At 40.1% G+C, this 18152-nt stretch overlaps 1 long non-coding RNA gene across 1 annotated transcript in view; it reads right to left on the bottom strand.

Moving 5' to 3' along the window:
• LOC118683979 (uncharacterized) overlaps window positions 1-17952 on the bottom strand; it is a 53726-nt gene extending 35774 nt beyond the window's left edge. Inside the window, exon 1 of the long non-coding RNA XR_004979751.2 lies at window positions 17699-17952. This is a non-coding gene — a long non-coding RNA (uncharacterized LOC118683979). The remainder of the gene's footprint in view (window positions 1-17698) is intronic.
• Between the last annotated feature and the right edge of the window lie 200 nt (window positions 17953-18152).

Raw genomic sequence — 18152 nt, 5'->3', positions numbered from 1 at the left:
AAATCCATGACTGAGACTGCGAGGAGACTTTTTTATGAACTCCTATTCTGATTGCTGATACCAATACTAATACTCTTTTTCACTATTATTTTCCATATTAGAAAAACTCTTATTTTCTTCATCTCGTAGTTTTTTGGGTTCACTGTTCCAGAGCTGAGCTTTTTTCTTCCATGTAAGCATAAATTGTTGCTGGCTGACTGCAGTCACATCTTTAAAGCTCACCTCTGCAAATGCGCAAAGAGCTAACTGCTCTGAATACCTGATGTTCACGGGGGTTTAGGTCTAAACTGGTTTTCTAGCCCTTTAGGCACAAACATTTGAAAAATTTGTTCCTAAGAATGTCCTTCTAGTTGAATAATTTTAATCATAGAGTTTGGAGTAGGTTCCTTTTTTTTTCCTTGTCTTTTTTTTCCTTTTGCCTTTGTTTTTTCTTTTTCTTCTTTTTTTTTAATCGTATAAACACTTGTGCGTGTGTGTGAAATGCTACTGCTGTAGAAAGTGTGACATACAGTCTAGTGCAACTTATCAAATCCAGGCTGTCTGGCAGTCAATTTCCAGCACATCGTGTTTGTCTCATGAGCTGTGACTACAGCCCATATAGTTTTGATTTCTAGATCTCGTGACTGACCACATACAGCTGCTGTTTACAGAACTGTCATATTTAGGCAGAGGGTGTTAAAGCAAACCTTCTTATGCTATAGAGATTAGCTTGCAAGAGTTTAATGAGGGAAATAAAACAGGAGCAGGCTAGAAAAAATGTCTAGGTACTGCAAAAGCTCTGTGTTAAAAAAAGCAATAAGCGCATATACAATACACCCACACACTCATACATAGACAGGTGGGTACAATTATATACTTAGGTGTATATATAGAAGCACACTTCTATGATCATTGAAAAAATAACTTTAATACTCATGAATTGTATTCAGTAAATAGCATTCATAGTCAAGTTACAATCTGTCATTAAAGAAAGTTGTTCCAATATATTTTGCTGTCAAAGACATATAAATCTCACTTGCAAGCAAATCCCTCTTTTATTTAAGAAAATATTTAAGAGCTGCTTCTTTTACTGAACTCTTTTTTCTGCCAACGCTTTTATAAGAGAAGGGTACAGCAAGTATCCTAAACTAAAAATTATAGATGATGACATTCTCTTTCATTATCCAGGATAATAAGCAATTTTCATTCCTTGGAAACAAGCAGACTCTACAGAAAGCCTTCAACGTATAAAAAGATGCATAATAGATGCTAGGATCATCTAATGTTTCTCTTAATTTCCCTTTTTTTATGGATGACAAAGTTGCACTGTGGATTAAAGATTATTTGGAACAGAAAATAAGTTCTCTTGCAAGTAAGTTCTTTAAGTTGATTTTAGAAATACTATTATGCTTTCAAAAAATGATACTGTCTTGCAGTCAGAAGAGGTATTGAAATTTGTAGTTCTGGAGGTGTGCATTTGTTCCTTTTTAGCTGATTATAAAAGTATCTATGACTTGGAGCCCTCACCTGAAATTAAACAGTGCCTTTAGCAAGCAAATTTTACGGAACAAAGAAATATTTTTAAAAAATTGAAAAATATCCACAATAAATTTGCTTATAAACATCAGCAAGAATTAAATAGAAAATAATTCACTGGAAAAGGATAGATAGAAGCAGCTAGTTGATTATTTTTCTAAGTTTCTTACCCCCTGTGCAAATTTGCCTTAAATAGTAGCTTAGTTAGAGCCAAACTGACAGTCTAAGAACATCAAGATGACAATTCAAATACTGTTACTGCTTTTAGAAGAAGACAGTAACTAATTTTAAGGGGGTACATGTTATACAGATTCTGTCTGGTTTGTCTCCCAGAGCTGGGTAATTTCTTCTCCTAGCCCATTTCTGATGCAAGCCCAAATTCAGGAAAGGATTTACAATTCATTTTAAATAGATGAACAGGGTCCTTTGAAGGACCCTTTGAAGGACATATTTAGTTTCTTAAAAGGAAGGAGAAGGCTAAAGGACTAGGAATGGATTTACCAGAGTAATAAAAATGTCACACCAGTGCTCCCTCCACCCTCTCACCAACCCCGGATAAACACTTTAGTGCCATCTGAAACTGTATGCATGACTCCAGCTGTGCCATTCCTCATCTCCATGCATAATGGTGGCCACTCAGTTCTTCTCTGATTTGAGACATTTGTTCTTTTGTCCTCTGTGGTAAAATTGCAGGATGTGCTTCCTCCCTCCAGCTTTGCAGCCACAAGTTGACACATAGAAGAACTGAGGCATCGAGTAAATTTCAAGACACTTTGTCAGCAACAGGAAGAGGAGACACCATTCAAGACCTTTTCTGCATTTCAGAGAACGTGTGCTTAAATGACATTTGCCCATTACCTAAATATCTCAGCAACAAGTGAAGAAACCCTGTCCCCTTGTTCCCAAACATGTACGTCCACATTACATGAAGCCTGTCATATGAGTTGAAATATAATTTGCAGACATAAATAATTAAAAAAGGTAAAAAAAGAAAAGAGAAGCTGCTCAAGAACCAAAGGATGAAGGGCATATTTCATTTGGAAACAGGTGTCAAATCTGATAGGGAAGGACAAAGAATGGATTCAGGAACAGGATGAGCAGAGATGAAAATGCTGGTCAAAAAACCAACAACTACTATAAAAGCTATCAGATGCACTGCTTCTAGTGGTGACAGAGATAAAATGAGTTATTTATGATGAATTTCACATGCATCTTATGTTTGTTGCACACTTAAAAATCCATCCCTCTACTCCATCATATCTCTTTTGAAACACAATTTGCTCAGCAACTGTTTCCTACTTTTTTTTTCCCCCAAATAGATGCAAGTCTAAAATTCATCAGAATATAGGAGGTATACAGACTTCAGTATATAATATGTTCTATTAAAACACAATGTTTTTTTGGCTTTGACAATTCACTGGGTGTTAAATTATTGTTTGAAGTAGCTAAAGGGAATCTAAAGGTCTACTCTCAAGAAAAGTTGCTCCTTTGTTCTTGTCAAATGGTAAAGGACACTAATAATGCAGTATTAAAACAAAACAGTAATTGAGAACAATAAAAATACACATACCTGTTCTATCCAAACTGAAATGCTGCTTGTCAGTTAGCAGAAAAACAAATCACAGTACTCATATTTTCTTTACTGATATGATGAAGAACCTTCTTTTCAAAGGCAGGTGACTGGGACAAACATTTACTCTGGTGAGGCTAGTGTAAAATGCCTAGGTTCTTTAGAGAACCATTAAACAATTAAACAGACTGTGTTTCGTTAAATTTGAAAAATTAGAAGACAATTTAGAGTCTGCAGCACAGTAGCTGCAAAGTAGGACTATGCCACATGTAGGAGATAGACTGAAGCTCAAAACAGGAAATCTTGTGCTTGAAGCATTGGCATTTATTGCACAACAGTGGCTTGCACAGCATTCTGCTGCTCAACACCACATCCTTAGCTTGTGTAAAATATTTGGAGGATTTGATAGCCCAGAGCTCTGACTGATTTTATTCTTCACACCTGCAGGGCCGTGATCACAGAGAAGTAGTGGGATGGCTCCTAGGGCTGGAGTGTTGGGAGGGAAGGATGCTTTAGGAAGGACAGGCAGAGGAAATGATGAAGGAGTGTCACCCTCTACATCAGAGATCAGCTGGAGTGCATAGACCTCTGCCTTGGGATGGATGGGGAGACAACAGAGAATTTGTGGGTCAGGATCAAAGGGAGGGCAGGGGCAGGTGACTTTATAGTGGGCATGGTCTACAGGCTGCCAACCAGGAAGACTGAGTGCCTGAGGTGCTCTATAGACAGATAAGAGCAGCCTCACATTTACAGACCATGGTCCTAAGGGGGAACTTCTGTTGGAAGGTCAATACAGCAGGTCAGTAAATCCAGGAGGTTCTTGGAACACAATGATGGTAACTTCCTTCTCCAAGTGACAGAGGAACCAAAGGGGAGAGGTGCTGTGCTGGACCTTGCTCTCACCAACAAGGAGAGGGACTGGTGGGGAAGGTGAAGATCAAGGACAGCCTTGGTTGCAGTGACCATGAATTGGTGTCATTTGAGACCCTTACAGCAGTGAGGAGAGCTCACAGCAAGCTACCCTGGACTTCAGGAAGGCAGACTTGGGCCTCTTCAGGGATTTGCTTGGTAAGATAGCAGGGAATAAATCCCCGGAGGAAAGAGAGGCCCAAGAAAGCTGGTTAATTCTCCAGAATCCTCATCCAAATTCAGGAGCAATGTATCCAAACAAAGAGGAAGTCAGGCAAAATCACTAGAAGGCCTCTGTGGATGAACAAGGAGCTCCTGGACAAACTCAAACACGAAAAGAAACTTTAGACAGGATGGAAGCCAGAACAAGTAGCCTAAGAGGAGCACAATGAAATTGTCTGAGCTACCAGAGATCATGATAGGAAAGCTAAAGCCATGATAGAATTAAATCTGACCAGGAATGTCATGAGCAACAATAAAAGCTTCTACAGATATGCCAGTGATAAAAGAAAGATTAGGGAAATGCTGCTTGTCTCCGGAAGGAAATGGAAGACCTGGTTACCTGGAATATGCAGAAGTCTGAGGTACTCTATGATTTTTTTTTTGCTCAGTCTTCACTGGCAAGTGCTCCACCTACACTGCCCAGGTTAAGAAGACAAAGGCAGGGACTGAGAGAATGAAGAACTGAGAAAATTAAGAACTTTCAGCTGTAGGAGAAGATCAGGCTCAAGAATATCTAAGGAACCTGACAGTGCACAGTGTGACCAGCAGGTCAAGGGACACAATTCTGTCCTTTTACCCTGATCTAGTGAGACCCCACCTGTAGTATTGTGTCCACCTCTGGGGTCCCCAGCAAAAGAAGTTCCTGTTGGAACAAGGCCAGAGGAGGGCCATGAATATGATCAGAGGACTAGAACACCTCTCCTGTGAAAACAGGCTGAGAGTGCTGAGGTTATTCAGCCTGGAGAGATTATCGTGAGACCTTACAGAGAAATTGTGAATGTTCCTGGAAGGGCTCAAGGCCAGGTTGGATGGAACTCTGAGCAACCTGGTCTAGTGGAAAGTGTCCTGCCTATAGCAGGGAGGCTGGAACTAGATGATCTGTAAGATCCTTTCCAACTCAAACAATTCTATGATTTTATGATTCTATGGGAAGTGATTGGTTTTACAGTTAAGTAATTCCAAATCTTTCAGCTGCTGCAGCAGTTAAGATCTGTTCTTTATTCACCAGGTAGGGCATAGTCTTCACAAGTAGACTAACATCTAAAGGGAAAAGGTATGAAACTGCATGACTGAAAGCACTACTAATCATTTATGCATACTGTTTGGAAACAATTCTCAGGTCTGAAAAGTGCCTTTCGAATAAATACAGACCAAGGAAATGTAATCATCAAAAACGACTTAGACATCACACTCTTCAAAAGGAACAAATTATCATCATGACATGTAATAGCTCTTGAACAACATTCACATCCCTGTCAGGGGTTTTAAAAGATTGACAAAACGGGATGTGGATATTAAATTTATTTTTTTCCTAAAAAAAATACACATGCATGATAACAGTTTCCTGGCAAGCTGAACTTCACAGTTTTTGTCATTTTTTTACAGGCTGTCTTGATTTATAGGAAGTGTTATCTCCAGTATGCAATCTACAGTGCAAGGGGAACTGCTGTCTCTGGCCATGCACAACTGACCCAATTCTTTACATGTGGAGATTAAAAGCGAAAACTCTGGAAAAGATTATGTTGACCCCCTGTCATGGTTTGAGAGGAAGTGAGTTTTTTGGGATGCTGTGGTCAAACCAAGGGGTGCTCAGATTTGAATATTGGCACCTGGTGTGGCCACTGGGGACGTGGATACACCTCTGAGAACACCGGGGTTAAAAGCAGAGGACTCTGAGGAAACCATTCTCTTGGGTCTGCCGGGGAAACAGGTCAGGCCTCCCCTGCCCAGCTGCCGGCTGGGCGGGGGAGGGGAGCCATGCGGCCGGGTGAGGTAGGCCTGGGCCCTGAGGAGGGAAGGGTGGGGCGGGATGGAAGGGTGGAGAAGCGCCAAGAGGCATCGGACAGCCACCCCCACACCCCCCCCCCACCCCCCCGCACCAGGAGACAGAGAGAGCACCTGTGCCACCTTGAAATTTGATATCATGTGCTGGCAGCACAGCCCGGCCGGCCGGCGGAGAAGGAGGGAGTGCAGCAGGGGCACGGTGAGAAGTCCTGGGAGTTCTGGGCAGGCTGAGCCTGAGATTTTAACCCTTTTCTTGTAACCTCTCTTCTAATGGAAACCTTACAAATACTGACCCTCCTGGATCTGAATGGGCAAGTGTGATGAAAGTTTGTGCAAGTGAAAGATGTTGGAAGAGTTGAGAAGAATGCTAGGTGGAAGGGGATGATGGAGTGGCCTTTGGCTGGACTTTTCTTGTATAGCCATGGACAGAACCATTTTTTCCTGTGACACAGAGACTGCATTTAGGGGGGAGGCAATGGCTCAGAGCCAAGAGAGTGCAGTGATATTATGGGAGTGCATGAATAGAGACAATGGATGATGAGGGTGGTGGTTGGTGCCTTTGATCTTCAGTGCAGGAGATCTCTGTTCTTGAGACCCCCTCGGTCCCAGGGGGTGAAATCTGGGGGTCACAGGTGTCCCGAGAGTGAGAGACTGTGCTCTTTTTGGAACTGGACAAAGCACCCTTGAAAGGAAAACCCTAGAAGCAGCTCTGGTCCATGCACAGTGGTGAGAGCACTGGACATGGAAGGAAGATGTCACAAGGGCAAAGGATCTCCAGGTGGTGCCACATGTGACAGGAAACACAAGAGGTCTCAACTGTGTTTCCAGGGGAAGCCTATTGCACAAGAGGGATTCCTCTCTCCTTGATGAACTGAGAATTGATTATCTAAAGGGTGGTGATGGACTGAGAGTTGGTGATCTGAGGGATGGATGTATTGGAAATTTGGTGGGGGGGGGGAGAGGAGGAAAATTTTTTTGAAGGTTTTCATTCTTTCTGTTGCTTTTTAGAATTCTTTCTGTTTGCTTTTTTATATTTGTAGGTTGGTTAATAAAGTTTTCTCTTCTTTATTTCTAAGTGGGAGCCTGCTTTGCTTATTCCTGGTCACATCTCAAGCAGACACCAGGGACAGTGTATTTTCATGGGGGCACTGGCATTGCGCCAGCGTCAAACCATGACACCCCCCACATCCCAGTTCTGAAAGCTTCACAGCACTCCCAAGTTATGAGTCCCAGAAGCCAAAGCTTCCCTGGGACAAATCTTTCCCTTTGGTATCTGTTAAAACAAGAATGAGACCATTTCTGGAGGCTGTTTCTTTCATTCCATATTCTGCAGCTGAAGCCCTGGATTTGCCCTGGGGAGCCCTCCAGCAAGCAACCTTGGAAGAGAAAGAACTCTGGGAAATTCTCTCCTCCCTCTGGGAGACCACCCACACAAGGTTGCCCCACTGATCTGAGGTTGAAAGGCTGTGGTTCCCTCTTCTGCCAGAGAAGTGTGTCCCAAAAGTCACACCAGCAGTCCCAGAGCTGCCTGGTTCCTCCTCTGCAGCTTCAGGCAGCGTGGGAGACAGGCCACTGACTGCCATGGCCTTGCTCCTCCCTCAGGCAACTTCGTGCTTCTCTCTTCTGTTTGTTCGTTGGCTTTTTTCCCAGTACCAGGGGCAGGTCTGAGTTGTCAGCAACTTATCACAAGACAAATATCGGCTTCACTTCTCCTACTCCCACCCTGGCTGCTTCTGCTACTCTGCCCTGGTTCCCAGTGAGAAGGGGAAGGCATGGAGAAAAAGGAGTATCTGTTACATGTTCAGTGCTCTGACCTTTGCTACAAGCTGTTTTTTTGCTTGAATAATGTGGATAAGCTATCAGCACAGTGTTCCTCTCCTCAGTGGTGGCCAATGCCTCAGACCCATAGACATCCCCTTCCCACCTCAAAATGAAATCTGCATGCAGCATACTGAAGGGCACAATAATAACAATGGATGTATTCCTCAGGGTCAGTTTTCAAAGCACAGAGAATGAATGAAATCCCCATCTGTTGCTTTATATCCTGCTGCTTTAATCCCCTGAATCACTAGCAGTAAGACAGGAAGTGCTGGACATGTGAGAGAGACATCCCAACTCCTTTCTGCCACACTGCCATGGCTGCAGGAAGAAAAGCTACTCAAGCTGAAAAAGAGGGTGGTGGCTACAGAGAAGTCTCTGTGAGGAGTTCTTATCTCTGGAAAGGACTCAGTGGTCTGAAATAGCCTGGCACTGTGGATCTCCACAGCGTGCTACAAGAAGCATTCCTCTGCTCATACTAGTGATGACTATGACATCTTCAGAAAAAGAATTTGTGCCAGGTCTGTAACAAGTGAGGGGAGAATGCGGTCGCCTGCTGTAAGTGTTGACAGCAAATTGCCAGGTTTTCTTACTTTGTCTTTATATGTTGTATTGAAAGAACCTTTGTGAGCATCCTAAAAACGTGACATATATGTGCAGACAAGTGGTGACTGTTGTGCCTTGGGTTCCCCCTGCCACCCTCCTGTGATGTCATTTACTTTTCAGTTGTTATTTACTGGAATTGAGCAATAGGCTCGTGTTTCCCTTGTGCAGGTATATCCACAGCATGGACACCACCTGTAGCCATAATACTTTCAGCTCAGCTTTAGCCTTTAGGCACTAGCAGCTTTTCTCTCTTTAGTAGGGCTGGGAACAGGTGTCCTTTGTTCACTTTGCTTTAGTGTGGAACCTGTGCTGCAGGGAGGGAGATGAAGGAAGGGGATGGAAGGTTGATTTAGAAGTGAAGCTGTTAAAAGGGAGACTGGTGTCTCCTCTCAGTCTCAGGTGGATTTCCTTTTGTTTAGTCTAACAGAAGAGAATCATATTTCCTGCTCTGCATGCACTAACAAAAATATAAGAAAACAAAACCTCTGAACAAAGGTATTGAGAGTTGTGGGATTAGTGGGTAAAAAATTAAACAGGAACAAAACAGCCCCCCTCACAATCCCAGCTTCCTTGGATGGCACAAAACATCATAAACAAAGTTCTACAGCTAATATAGTGCTGATATGCCCCTGCATATACAGTACTGCCCATAAAATTAGCCATGTGTTACTGCACAAAGTAGTGTGTTCCATAAGAGCTGCCTATTTAGCAAGCTTGATCAACAACATTAAATATGAAAATAAGAAGAAAACATTTAACATTGTTGAAAAGTAATTAAAAATATATTTCACCATATGCTTCCCTGCCATTACTTCATTTCAGCAAAACAAATGCCTGGAGCATTTATTATCCCCCATCATTTTTTAAAGAGGCCTAATGTTTCCACTTGGCACAGGAGACACACAGATAAAATGAATCAGCCCTGAAATGAATTGTGTGAAATGCATTTGTCTGAATTCAAAAAGCTTCTCTGTAGTCAAAAAATGCAGAAGTATTTCCATTCTCTCAAAATGCATATCTGGAAAACAACTATTTTTTGCTGGTTTTGCACTGTAATCTTTGACACAAAGGCAAAAATTCTTTTAGCTTTATTAGGGCTCTGCTCCTGTTAGAGTCAGTTTTACAAAGTTCAGGTTACTGACTCAGCTCCTAAACACCCTTAGTATTAAAAAAGTAAAACAAAATAAAAAAAATTTTAAAATATAAATAAAGTACAACTATACATCAAAAAGCTTTCAAAGCACAACTAAACTCTTGAGACTGAGTTCATCCACTGTGAAATTATGCTGTTTCCTGCACTGTGATGCCAGGCATAAATTTGACCACAGGCTTTTAAAAGATAGATTATAAGCAATTTTATTTTAATTCATGGTGGACAGAAGAAAAAGGTATCTTCTTTCATAAGTGATGATTCAAAGAGGAGTAGTTTGCAGGGCTGCATTTTGAGATTTATTTTCGAAAGTATGTATCTCTGGCCAGTTAAAGGCAGGGAGGGGAGGGCAGATATTATTCTTCAGAAGAATAATGGATTAATAAAACAGCCACTTAAAAAAAAGTCCTTGTTTGTGTCAAGTGATAGGAACAACCATAATTAATGAAAATAATTTATAAACGCAGCTGGATAAAGATGTTCATGCTGTGTAGTTGATGTAGTAGTTTATTCATTACTGGCACTGAAACACACGCTGTGCCTCTTTGTCTTTACACCAACTCCTTTTGAGCGTGTGAAACTTGACCCCCCAGCCTGTATACCAAAGCTCTGCCATGCAGGACAATTCACTGGCACTGACCTGGCACGTAGCTGTGAGACAAGTGACCTGAGACAGAAATCAAACACAGCCAATTCTTCCTGGGTGACCGGAGGCAAGGAATGCCTTGGAAGTGATGTGAGAAAGCCCTAGGATGCCCTGAAATGGTCTGTAACAGTCCCTCCCTTTCTGGGAGCAATGAGGGGAGACAGAAGCAACTGAGGAGGAAAGAGTATATTACATTAGTCCAAAAGACCTGGCTTCTTCTGTCACTTCATAGAAGGAGGCACAGAGAAAAATGTGGTAGGAATCAGGGAAATGTGGATAAGGGCTTTGGGTCTTTTAGTAGACTCAGCAGGAGCAAACTTTGCCACGGCACCACAAAGGCCATAGCATGTTTTTCATAGCAAATAACATGTCTTTCCTTCTCCCTTCTTCTATTCCACCCAATAATGTATTTCAGTTCAAACACCACATTCTGTTCTCATTTGAAAAAAAAAAAAAATGAAAGTGCAGCACTGGCTTCAAATGACATCTACAAATGGAAAAGCTGGATTGAAATGTTTTAACTGAAAACCACAATGGGGCTTGGTAGCCTGGAAACCCTGGAAACTCCCAAGTGAATTATTATCCTTCACTGCTGACCACCATTACAGAACATGACCGGGAGAAATGTCTAAATATTATCAGATGCATAGTGAAACCATGATAGCTAACAGAAGAGTGTGCTTTGCAGCAGATGCAATTTTGTTATGGTTCCACATGACAGAAGCTGGCTCTTCAATGCAAGCTCTACAGATGGGTTCGTTCAGCTCTGGAAGTCCCTTTTTAAGCAACACTTTATCAGGCAAGAGTACAATACTGATGCAGAGAGAAAAGGTGATGGAGCTGGGGAATGTAACAGATTTCCCTCTTTGTCAAGTGACCAAAGGCCTATGCTGATCAATGAATCCCATCAATACAGTAATGTATTTCAAACACAAGGGTCATTTGTCCTTTACAGAAGAAAATAATCTGAGCTTGAATGAGCTTCTTTAGCACTTTCAGCCCATGATTTGATCTACTCTTAAAAGTTTTGCGAGTATTACTGAGCAGAAGAGGAGTATGAAAATAAATCACACTTAAAACCAGAATATGGAGACTTAGTTCCTCAAAAAACAGATTTTATTCTCTACTGAAAGAGGAACGGTTTTACTAATGGAAGTTGCATTTCCACTTCAGAAACATGCTGGTGTCAATGGGTATAGCTCTACTGGTAGACCATTTTAGATGTAAACAATCCCTATGAAACAAATTAAGAATTTAAGTACAGATTCTAAGAAGTTTACCTAATGTTTGCAAATTGCTGTGAGATCTCCAAGTGAAAGGAATTCTTAAATGCTGCCAGATTAACTACTAATAAAAGAACATTTGACTAATTCAGCTATTTGAAAAATCTTCCATTATTTTATTATGTCTAAAATAATCCATCATCTTCTAAAGCATGCTGGATTCGTAGTACAAAGCTGAAAAGCAGAGGAAGGAGAAATGTCAATAACACTCAGCATGGCCACTCCCCAAATTAGCTGCATATGCCTAGAAAAGGCATATCCTACATACAGCCTGGATAGAAGTAATACATCCTGGGATATATGTCCCAAGGGCCTCTCAGCCTCCAGGACCCTGACATTCAATAGTATAAAACAGCATCATAACAATGCTATATCTATTCCCCAATTTGTGTGCATACTGTAGATATTAGTGCAAGATATGTTTTAATTAACTAGTATTTTTACCTACTCAGAATGACTGAAACTCAGCTTTTCTCCACCAAGGAAGTATATTGTGTTAAGTATAAATTAGCTCTATTTTGAGCTCAGAAACTGTGCATAAGTCTGTTGTTGTCCATAAAAAAAAAAATTCTGCCTGAAAGAGAATGAACAAATAATTGTCATCTCCTGAAAAACATAAAAGCAGAGGAGGAAACACATATGTGATTTGGAAACAGGATTACTCATAGGTTCAGAAGTAATAAATCCAATTACCTTGCTTGATTCATCAATAAATGGGAAAGTAGTATTTGTTTTATTATCAAATTAAGTTATTCTTTGGAAGTAATCCACTTAAAATAATTGTTTCCTAGCATCAAGGAAAAGTAATCAGTAAAAAGGAACATAAAATGTCTTTCTACTCCTTTCTGTAAAAGGCTTTTTCACATTTTTCTGAGCACAAGATAAGTCCATTATAAACAGTGGAAGAGAAATTCAAGGAATCCAGACAAGTAAATGCTGCTTTTATGACATCTTTTGCTCTAACTGCATGGCACAGTGATTTAAAAGCAAAAGTTCTCACACTCTAGATTTAGAATAAAATGGTCTTCTGGGAACTCTGCAATTCAGCTACTGTTGAATTTTCTGTCCTCAGTGAAGCAATGTTGGTGAAACCTTTGACTGCCAGGGCTGAAGTATTCCTAAATGCATCTTCTGCTCACAGGACTTTACTCTCTGTGTGCAGAGTACAAAAATATTGGCACTACTGGTTCACCAATATTGGCACAACAAATACAGGTTCACCAATCTCAGGAGTAATGGCTTCGGCACAGACAGAGGGAGATAGAAAAACCTACAGCAAGCTATCTGTTGTGGCTAAAATACACTCCTGAAATTTTTTTACTTATGTATGTGGACATGGCATATGTAATATAAGGAGCAAAACAGAGAGAAAAATACGTAAAATCTTAACCTTTCTTTTTCTAAATCTCGTTTCTGCAAGGCAGCAATGTCTCCTACAGTCTTTAAACTCTCAAGCAGTAAACCATCTAGAACACTGTCTCATGTTCAGAGTTTGGTATGCAAAAGAATAAAACATCGCTCTGCTTATTGAAAAGGAAATCATAAATCCACCACTGCAGAAAAGGCTTTTGTTTGTCATCAAAGAACTGATTCGTCTCATGCAGAGTGAGATTCAAAACTTGGATTACAGAGATTATCTGGCAGTGACCAGAAGTTTTTGTATTCACTGTATTCTAGCAAGACTAAGATTTTTGTCCATCTGCTAGGGAAGCCTCCCTGTGTTTCTTTGGTGAATCAACTTGCATTGCCATGCTAGACACATCAGCACAGAGTTTAAGACAAAGCTGTGGCTCACTGATGATAAATTAATTTTTAAATGAAAAGTTTTTTCACTTTGTACAAGTCACAGTCTGGAGCAGCCTTCTGACAGTGTAAACTCCAAGCAAATGGACAGTTGCAAACAGTAAATAAAGGTATTGATTTATGGCAATGTCTGTGGAAAGCACCATGGTGTGAGAATCTGTTTCCATGACCCAGACACTCCTTTTTCCCCTGTATCCCATGCTCCTAAATTGCTGGGAGCTGCAGGGATTTACCAGACCACAGTTCTCCAATGAAAGCAGCCATTAACCCCTCAGATATGCATGCTGTTCAGCTCTCTACTCTTGCATATATTCAAGCTAGGACCTAGCATAGTAATGGACAAGCCACTGAATCCTTTGGAGTTAATTATTTCAGCTCAGCAATCTGTTTCTGAGTGTCACTAATATTAATGTGGAAGTTGTATGTTCTTGTCTAGGACTGTATTTATAGCTGGCAGAGTCCCATCTGAAGGCATAGTTGGCTGTCTAGGGTTGGAACAAAATGTCAAACCATCCAACATCTAAAAATATTAATGTAATTGCATGCTGAAAAGTGATAACTGAGTAAGTAAATACAAATGGATGTCAGCTTCAAATTGTGAAATATGCTATTCTATTTTTTCTTGCAATTGGCATCAATCACTTTAATTTTTTAAGATTCAGTATCCAAACATTTTTTCATACAACAGTAAAATATTTCGGCTTAACTTTGAATACCTTATGAAATAATGCATCTGAATACTTAACCACAACAACAGCAAAAAAAAAAAACAAACAAGCCAGCATCCTAACACATTGTAATATTGGTAAATATTTACATATTTTTAAAACAATAATTGTATCTAAAAATACTAAGTTCAAAATCTCATTAAAAACTCAGGTGCTAGCATGGGGATTGGATTTACCACTATAAACATTATAGGAACATTATAACTGCACATTCTGCTTCTGAGATAGTTTAATCCCACATTGCCTTTTAATGATACTCATTCTCAAATGAGATTCCTGTACTTCGAAATTTTGGGGAGCCTGAATTCAGCAGAGAACTGTTTAGATCAGAATAACCAATCATGTATCAGACCAAAAATCTAGGATAGTCAAAGGGAAGGAAAACCAACAGTGATTAAAATAATTGAACAAAGAACAAAACTCATAGATATAAATTAAATCAAATACCTTTAGGCTCCTGTGAATGCTGAAGCATATCATTACAGTCTAATTTCAGGGAGAAAAATCAGAGGAGGAATTCTGCAGTGATTCTAAATAAAGTATACTGTGAGCACAAGGATTAACCACAGTGCACTACATAAAATATTAAGCTATTTTTGTCATCTGGATTCTATGATTCCATGTATTTCAGTTCCACTATGGGAGCATTTGTGATATTTTTTCTCCTCTTCACTACACATACATGATTTTTCACTGAGAATTCATTTCAGTAACAGATCAGAAGCACCTCTGGCGCGTGTACACACACAAGACAGTATGAGCAAGAAGGAGTACTATCCCTTGCAAAATTCTAAATTCTGAAATCCTCCATTATTTCCTCACATGAAGTCCATGGCTATCACTCTTTAAGTTATGCTATGGACAGAACTCAGTGCTGAGGAGGGTAGCAAAAAGAGACTGAATATAGAGAGTGAGGACCTGGGTCCCTTAGCATTTGAGGGTCTGGGCTGGATGCATCTCTGCTAAAGAAGCTGGGAGAGCTCTGTAGTCCTAGATCTTGTTATGTTCCTCACCTGCAGGGGACCTCCAAACTGGGCAATACCCAGACTGCTCTGCAACTTTCCCACTCCTGACTTCCTCAAAAAAGGAAAATATGGTTGTGACTGAGGTGGGAACTACTGAATGTTTCAGTTTGTGTGCAGAGGGGGAAATCAAAGGACGAGAACCCAAAAGTAGAGCCTCTGTGACAGGGCAGACATTGAACCAAATAATTAGAATTGCTTTGGGCAGAAAAATCTAGCCCTTTCCCACCTTATTTTTAAAATCTGAAATCCTCTAAAAAGGGATTATTAACTTAAAAAGGTTAATAATGTATTTACTAATATTTCCATTATTTGGACTTCTGCTAAGACACTCTTATTTCAAGTACATAGCCAAGTCCCAACAGGATGTGTAATCTTAAGGCTTCTCATCTCTAGCTTGTAATTTCACAGAACTGGGCAAACAGAGGAGCAATTAATAAAATATGGGATTTATGTTTGAAAGGAAAGAAATAATCAAGGCAGACTCAAAATGCACAAACATTTTTGTTAAACAGCAGTTTACAAAACCCTGGGTCATACACAGAGCAATGAGTTTTACTGCCAAAGGTGAAGTTCTGGGTGCATTCATCAGTTCAGACTTCATTATTTCCTAAGTACTTTGTGGGACAGAAAAAAAGCCTGCCACCATTCTGTCTGAAGAAGGCCCCCTACAAGGGTGGAACTCACACCCAGAAGACATCAGAAACCTTAGAACCTCAGTGCTTTCAGAAACCAGTGTGGAACTTGTCTTTTGCACTCTGCCTTTCTTCAGAAACTCACACAGAGCAATCTCATTATTCCCACCAGCATGGAGAAAGCAGATAGTCACAGAGATCCCTTTCTGTCTGTGATGAACAGCTGCAGGTCCACAGATGTTGGGTTTCATTTGGTAGAGCTCACCATTGTGTTCTCTGTGTTAAAAGGTGCTGAGCTGGGGTTTGATGTGCTGTTGTTAAGTGGCACAGCTCCATTTGCACTTCTTGGACGTCTGTACCCGTTTCTCTGTCTGGGTTTGTCCTTTTGCTAGCTGAGCTCAGTGAACTTAGGTTCATACAGAGAGCACAGGCTTTGAAGTTATCTGAGGCAGGTGTCAATGTTATCATCAATAGCACTTCTGACACATGACTTCAGCTGGGATTTTAACTGCATTTTTGCCAATACACAATCCTTTAACTTCCTCTAACTTAGCATAATTGCATTACAGGAATTTCAAGGAGTTCTTTGAACGAAGGTACAATTAACATCCTTTCAAAGAACATTCCCACCCAGCATTTACCCTAGGTAAACTTCCTTTCTGAATAAACTCTCTGTTTAAGTGTAAATCAGCTTTTTCACTTGTGGAAACAGTTTCCAGTCTCTTCTCAAATACACTTTCACACCAAAACCTGTCTGCAAGGCTTTGCATGTTACAAGGTACATTTTTAGCTAGAAAGCAGGTAAAGAAGTCAAAGATTATTAGAAAATAATCTTTGCCTCTAGATCACTCGCCCATGAATTCAAGAAAGAAAAGATACAGACAATGGATTCCTAGGTAAAAAGATACCAGTGGTCTTCCACTTTTAATCTAATTTTCAAATTATCCTGAGAAATCCTTATTGCAAGCTTTGGTTCACTGGAAAACAAACGGCAGCTGTAGAAGACAGAGGAAAACCAACCTGAATGAAGCAAAGGCAGGATTATCCTGTCTTCTGTCCACTGCTGAGCAAAGAGGAGACTTCAGCCTCCAGAGCTATCATTTTAACACCTCTATATAGCACTAAAATATAAGTTAAGAAAAATCCAAGTGCCTTAATCACTACACAGTGTCATTTAGGGTATCATCTGACATTAGCTAATCATGCACATCCTCCTCCCTTCCCTAAGTCAGGCACTGCTACTGAATGGGAGAAGATAAGAACCCCATTTTAAAAAGATTTTTAAATGACAATGTTCAATTTCATCATTATTTTTAGGAAAGAAAAACCTTTATAAGCCTTTTAAATAACAATCCACAGCCCTGTGGTAACAGGCTGGCAAATGTAGGTGAGGGTACTGTGCTATAAGAAGCTTTGAAGTGTCATAACAAATTATCTCCTTTCCTTTGCATCTAATCATGCTGTGCTCAAGCCATGTAATTTCTAGGGGCAGCCCATTCATGTGCTGTGAACATTTATGAGTTTATACATCATATAGTATTTATTAGAATTTGGATAGAAACCCAAGAGTTTTAATGGTGGAGTTGTATCACATTTTGCTGAACACACACACAGAACAGCTTGAACTACTGCCTCTATTTTTTTTTCTCTTGGATTATCAAGGATTAACTTAATGGTTTCTGTGGTAAAAAAGTCTTCATAAAAGGAAAGAGAAGGAAAGGAGAGTTCTCAACATATTTAAACAAAAGAAATCATTGCTAATAGCTAAGTAGATGTGATGAAAATATAATTTCCACAACTTAGATGTTCAGGTTGTTTTTTTCCTGAGCCAAATGTTCAACCTTTACATGTCTTTGCATTGGAGATCTAATAAGCTTCATCTCTTTTCAGAAATACCTGATGCTATGATTAAAATACAACCTCCTTCAACAAAGGTCTTTTAGTCAGAAAAACACTGTTCAGGGATAGCACATAACCACTTATGGATCCCACAAAATACCACTTACCTGTCAAGCCAGGGTCACACATTTGTTCCTGGACTGCAAGGGAAGGTGGGTACCATTGGATAATCCATATCCAGAGTTCAGGGCCTGGAATAAGAAATCTTAATGATCATTAACTTCTGAGTTTAGTGGCTTACACTACATATTGTGATATTTCTTGTTTGGGTCCAAAGCAATGGAAGTGCTTATAAAGTTCATCCTACATCTGGCAAATACACGGTAGAGGAGATCTAAATCTGTGTTCCGGAACTAATTCTGTCAAAATGGAGTCAAAGGAGGATTTAGTCAAGTAGAGTTAATATATTCACCAAGCCCTTATGATCACTATGGTCATGCTTTTAGAAAAGATCACAAATCTCAAAGACAGCTGCTCTCAAAAAAAAAACAGAAAAAAAACCAAATAAAGCGGAACAAGCTTAAGCTCCCAGAAACTTGCTTCTTGCTGTGCTAGTCCAGA

The sequence above is a fragment of the Molothrus ater genome, chromosome 1 (genome assembly GCF_012460135.2).
Source record: "Molothrus ater isolate BHLD 08-10-18 breed brown headed cowbird chromosome 1, BPBGC_Mater_1.1, whole genome shotgun sequence".
Classification (NCBI taxonomy): Eukaryota; Metazoa; Chordata; class Aves; order Passeriformes; family Icteridae; genus Molothrus; species Molothrus ater.
The sequence above is the reverse complement of the archived record's forward strand: the minus strand, read 5'-3'. Positions and strand labels throughout refer to the sequence as shown.